This window comes from Podarcis liolepis (assembly GCF_965112155.1).
Source record: "Podarcis liolepis genome assembly, chromosome: 15".
Classification (NCBI taxonomy): domain Eukaryota; kingdom Metazoa; phylum Chordata; class Lepidosauria; order Squamata; family Lacertidae; genus Podarcis; species Podarcis liolepis.
This window is the reverse complement of record NC_139566.1, coordinates 24,107,949-24,114,017: the sequence shown is the minus strand read 5'-3', so window position 1 is coordinate 24,114,017 and position 6,069 is coordinate 24,107,949.

Below are 6,069 nucleotides of genomic sequence, written 5' to 3'. Positions count from 1 at the left end.
CCCCTTAAATTCGCTGGAAAAGGATAAGAGGAAACACTTTACACAGAACTCGGTTTAAAAATAGCCTCTGTGGTTGGCTGTAGACTATCATGGTCTGTGGTTTCTTAATCTTACTTGCTCTTCAATAGACGTCACTGTGGCCTCATGATTCGGGAAAGAGCAGGAGGGCATTGCAAGGGAGGGAGCGTCAAGCTTCACTAGAACTTCTCAAGAGTTGCCCTGCCCAAGCAAATCCCGGCAGTGCTGGGCAGTTAGAAAACTGCTTGCCAAGGTGGAAACATTGCCACGTGAATGCCGTGGTCTTCTGCATGACCCCAGCCGTGTTCAGTATGGCTGGAGGAGAGGGGAGGAGATGGCCTAGGGGGCTGGGAGATTAACCTGCCACCCCACCCATCCCAAACTCTGGATTGCTGCTGCCTGTCAGCGTTGCCAACACTGAACTAGGTGAGGGATCAGCAAAGTTTTACCTGCCTGGGCTGGTCAAGTCCCGCAAAGATCTCTGCATGGGCCAGATCGCGCACATGCGCAATTTCCGGTGTCTGAGCATTTGCAGACGCAATTTCCGTCGCCGCGCCGGTTTATTTTTATTTTTTCCCAATTTTTAAAAAATTGATTTTCCAGAATTTTTAAACACACAAACAAGCATAAATCTTAACTGTACTTAATCCAATCTTAGTAAAATTGTTAAGTGACTTCCTCGAATCCCCGTGGCTGGGTTTCAGTGTATATCATTTTAACAGTTTTACAAAACCAAATTTCTCATCAAAGTAACTTAATCACTTAACATCATTCTTTCTTTTCATTTTAACTTTAAACATATTATTCTCTAACATCACATATTTAAATCCTAAGCCTATCTGGTATTTGCAAGTTTCCCCAATTAAGCTTTCTTAGCATATTTAACTAAATAGTCTTTGAATTTCATCCATTCCATCTGGTACTCTTCCTCCTTCTGGTCGCGGACTCTTCCAGTCAGGTCGGAAAGCTCCAAAAAGTCCATCATCAGTTTAGCACAGCATGCGGGGACTCGCCGAGTACGCGGCTCGGTTCGGGGGCGGCTCAGGGGCTCTCGGGGGCCACAGGTTGCTGACCCCTGAGCTAGGTGGACCAGTTGTTGACTCAGTGTGTGAAATGTCTGTGTTGGCTTTTACAGCCCAGCTCGTGAATGGACTCAAGTCCCCCCACTCCCAGTCAATTATCTGTCAGAGAAGAATGGATGAAGACAGAAAGCAGTAGAAGAAAAGCAAGGAAGATATTTATTTTTTCTTTTGCAACAGAGGTCCCCCGCCCCCGCCCTGCTCCCCCTGCAAGGAGGTGAGGACCCTAAACAAAGGTGTGTAACAGCTTTTAAAGGCTTTAGAAATTGCCCAACCCCTTAACCAAAGACCACCCAAAAGCATCACATGAGCATCACAGAAAGAAGCGGTGTACAACAGAAATTTGAGAGTGTGGCTTGTCTCCTGTTTGTCAATATAATGCTTGATGGTTGCATTATCCTGACGATCTGGGCTGTCTTTTGAAATGGCAAATACCCTAGTTTCTGAAACCATTGTCACAGCAGACCTCCCCTATTCAAACACAAAATATGCTCTTTTGACAGCATTTGAAGGATCTGAAAGCGAAAAGGAACTATTGGGAAAGGTTTTTTCCGAGATACTTCTACTGCAGAGGAAATATCTGGGGTCATTAAGAGAGTCAAGATGGCTTTGGGATTGCTCTTTGTACTCGGATAAAGCATATTTATTTTTCCTGGAATATTTCCTAATTTTGAAGGGTGGGGAGGGAGGAGTCTAAATATTAGAACAGAAACCGAAAACAATGCAAACTACCACATTCATTAAAAAAAAATATGAAACCCAGTTTAAAAAAATAAGGCTGTATCTTGCAGAGGTGAGGGCATACGGTGCAATACTTTGTTGCAGCAGGTCCCCCTTGCAGGAGCCGATTCCCAGAATACAGAACAGCTTGCTGAGGAGTGTGGTCGTGCACTGCCTCGCGTCCCTTCTGTTCAAAATGCACCCTGCGACTCCATTGCATGAGTGGAATGGCATCCGAAGGGATAATGTGCCACGTGACTTCAGCCTGCAGGGACCTGAGGAATTCCTGCATGATTCACGGCCATGCAGCGGAGGCAGTGATGTGGAGCAGCATCTGAGATCTGGTAGCTCCGGGTGGAGCCCCCTTCCAGGTTACCAGGGATTATCCCAATGTGCAGTCACATCCTGTCACTTTCCAGTCACGGAGGGCAGAGGCAGAGTCAAGCGAGGACCTCAGGGCAAGGGCCGTTGGAAGCATCGTACGAGTGACGGCCAGCCCAATAACACGCCAAGTGACGTCATTCGCCTGCTCCTCCATTGGCCCAGGGAATCATCTGCTAAGGACATCCGTCCTTGCTGGAACGTTGCAGATTTGTGTAGTTTTACTTAAGACTCCTGTTTCGTTAGAAGGGAAAGCACAAAAAAGGCCTGCTCTTTTTAATCAGCAAGGGACAGGTCTGTTCACGTCCCTGAATTAGTCATCCGACTAGATTTCAGAGACTTTCTGCATCAAGGGCCCATCTCCTGACATTCCCGTTCACATAGTGGCCAACCAAATGCCTCTTCCTGGGGAGCTCAGGAGCAGAACCTGAACTCAGCAGCCGTCTCCCACCCTCCTGCAGTTACCAGGAACTGGTATTCAGAGGCATAATAGATACCAGTCTAGCCTCTGGTGGAAAGTTATCTCATGTTAGTTTTGTACGAATGCATTCCTACCCTGCCTTTCACAGTATGAGAAAACTGTGAAAGGTGCCTAACATTAAAATCAAATTAAACATCCCAATTAAAATCTAATGCACATAAATATTTTTTAAAAGTCATTCCTCTTTCGAGAAGCCTTCCATAATCTTTTATCTCGGTTGGTGTTTGACTTGGATTTTAGGAATGGGTTTTTACATTTATGAGTTTATATTATATTATAATTATTTAATATTTTGTTTTATTTTATTAATCAAGTTTATATCCCACCCTACCTCCAAAGGAGCCCAGGCAGCAAACACACAAATAATGAAACCCTTAAGACAGCTAAACATACGGTAATTCCAGTGCAATTTGTTTTAAGTGTGTATATTTCTGTTTTATATAAGTAATGATATTGTAAATTGCTTCCTGATGCCTCATGGAAAGTGACTGAAAAATGGAACACATAAATCAACGAGAAAATTAATACCCCCAAAAATGTCTTTTACACATCAAAATAACAGCAGCCCAAATCCCAACTTGTTGTTGCCCAAAGAGCAAAAGATATGTCCTCTTTTGTGGGGGCCAGTATGCCCCACTGGTGGGAGTTTTACATTTTAAAGGAAATGTCTGGGATTTGGGGATGGATGGATGGATGGATGGATGAAGGGATGTGTTTTTTGCCTTGGGTTTGGATGTGGGCTGCTCTGCATGCCATGGCTGCTGCCAGACCAAGCTGGGGAAAGAGGCATGCAAGCACGGCGGCAGCAGCCCCCCACACCTCTTTCCTGGCACAGGCTGGCAGCAGCTCAGGCTGTCCTCTTTTCCGCTCTTCAAGATATGGCAATCCTATCTGGCTCTCCAACCTCTGTTTGAAAACCTCCAAGGAAGGAGTCCACCATTTCTTGTGGGAGACTGTTCTACTGGAAAACTATCAAAGCAACATTCATTCATTCATTCATTCATTCATTCATCATTCATTCATTCATCACCCACAGTTCTCCCTGATTGGACTTAACATTAGCTGTGTTTTCCCCAGAGCATAAAAAGGAGAAACAGCCCAATTCCCTCAAAAAGCAAGAGTTTGGCTCCCTCTGTTGACCAACCCTGTCATTTTCACATTAGCCAACTATTTTAACTCTGGAAGCAGAAGGAAAAACAACCCAAAAGCCTCTCAAACTTCTCCCCCCTATTTTCAAGCAGCAAAACCAGGTGCATAATTTTAGAAAATATTCTCCAAAGGTAGGAGAAATTGTACAGCAGCTTCTGAGGAAACGAGTCTACCAAAAATGCTTTGAGGTGGTGGTTTTACAATCATGCAGTTTATCAAATAAATTATGAAATGAAGAGAAAGAAGGGATGAAGTTTGGGACCCGGCTCTTTAAAAGCATCTAATGCAGTAGGGGCACCAAGAGGCAAGGCGAGGCGACAGGGCCAGAGGGGTAAATGACTATAAGACCTTGAAAAGCTGGAATCATCAGATCAACTCCATCCATTCTGCTGAATTAATTATAAACCAAATTGTTTCAACTGTATTTTGATTTGTGTGATTCCCTGTTCAGGGAAGTTTTTAATATTTAATGCTGTATTGTTTTTAATATTCGATTGGGAGCCTCCCAGAGTGGCTGGGGAAACTCAGCCAGATGGGCGGGGTAGAAATATAATAATAATAATAATAATAATAATAATAATAATAATAATAATAATTAATAATAATAATAATAAATTATTATTGACTGTTTTGGATTCTGTTGCGTTATTACCATATTGGCCTGAATATAAGCCTCACTTCCCCCCCAAATTCCGACTGTGAAAAGTTGGGCAAAATATCCCTGCACTGCAGTGTGTTGGATTAGATTATCCTTGTGATCCCTTCTAACTCTGATTTTTATTATTATTATTTCCAGAGAGTATTCTGGAAAATACCACCCTCTTTCTTCAGGGGGAAGCAAAGAAGTATCAACGTTTTGGCTTGTGTCTTTTACGTGTCATGTCGATTTTTCAGTTGGCTCTTCCATCCTGCGGATAGATTTACATTCTGGGCTGTGAATGTAAAATTTATTGCCCGTGTCTTGACAGCGTTACCACATAAACAGCTCCTACAGAGCTCCCACAGGCGCTGTTCCCTGCCAGGGAGAAGCCGTCCTTCAAGAAAAGCTGTAAAAGAAATTCCTTTGCTGACAGGAAAGTCAAGTCCGGGTGTTGCTGTTCTTTTAATGCCCATTTTTCATCACCCGTCTTCCTTGCCGGTAGCTGCTTAACAGGACTGGCGCCTCAATTTTCAGGCTTCTGTTTTCCAAGGCTGTCATTGGTGGCTGTCATCCTGACCTTTTACTATGATAAATCCCACATGGAGTGGCTGTGATAATCTATAGAACAGTCTGTGCTGGATCAGGCCCCTGGCCCATCTAGTCCAGCATCCTGTCCTCACAGCGGCCAACCAAATGCCTGTGGAAAACTGGCAGCCAGGATCTGAGCAAAACATAGCTCTCGCGTCCTGCAGTTTCCAGCAACTGGCATTCAGAATTGAAACTGAAATACTTTATTGTCACTTGTACAACTTGTATACAGTGAGATTACACGAGCACCCCCCACTCAGCTCTCTTAATTCCCCTCGTTTACTGACGCACACCCACCAAACCCGAAAGTCAGTTGCCCTGTTATCTTTTCATTCAGCAGCCTAACAGCCCACGGATAGAAGCTGTTCTTTACCCTGTTGGTGCAACTAATCATGCTTCTATATCTTCTGCCCGAGGGCAGGAGATCAAGAAAGTGCCAGCCAGGGTGTGAATCATCCCTGAGAATTTTCCTCACTCTCCTGCTATTTCATCCAGCGGATTCACGGGACAGCCCATAATATATTGTGCTGTATTCACCACCCTCTGTAGGCACTTCCTATCAGTTGATGTCAAACCAGCGTACCACACAGTGATGCAGTATGAAAGGACACTTTCTATTGTTGACCGGTAGAAGGAGATAATCAGATGTTGATTGACATCGTTCTTCCACAATACTCTGAGGAGATGGAGTCTCTGTTGGGCTTTCTTAACCACCTGGGTTGTATTGATTTTCCAAGTAAGGTCAGCACTGAGATAAACTCCTAGGAATTTGAAGGAAGAGACTCTCTCCACAGAGCCCTCCCCAATATACAGCGGGGCTAGTTCTCTCTTCCTCTGAAAGTCCAACACCATCTCCTTTGTCTTGCTGATATTAAGGTGCAAGTTGTTCGCTAGGCACCATGTAGATATTTTTTGGACCTCCCCTCTATATGCTGATTCATCTCCACCTGTTATTAAACCCATTATGGTGGTGTCATCTGCAAACTTAATAATTGCAGTAGACGGTAATTACT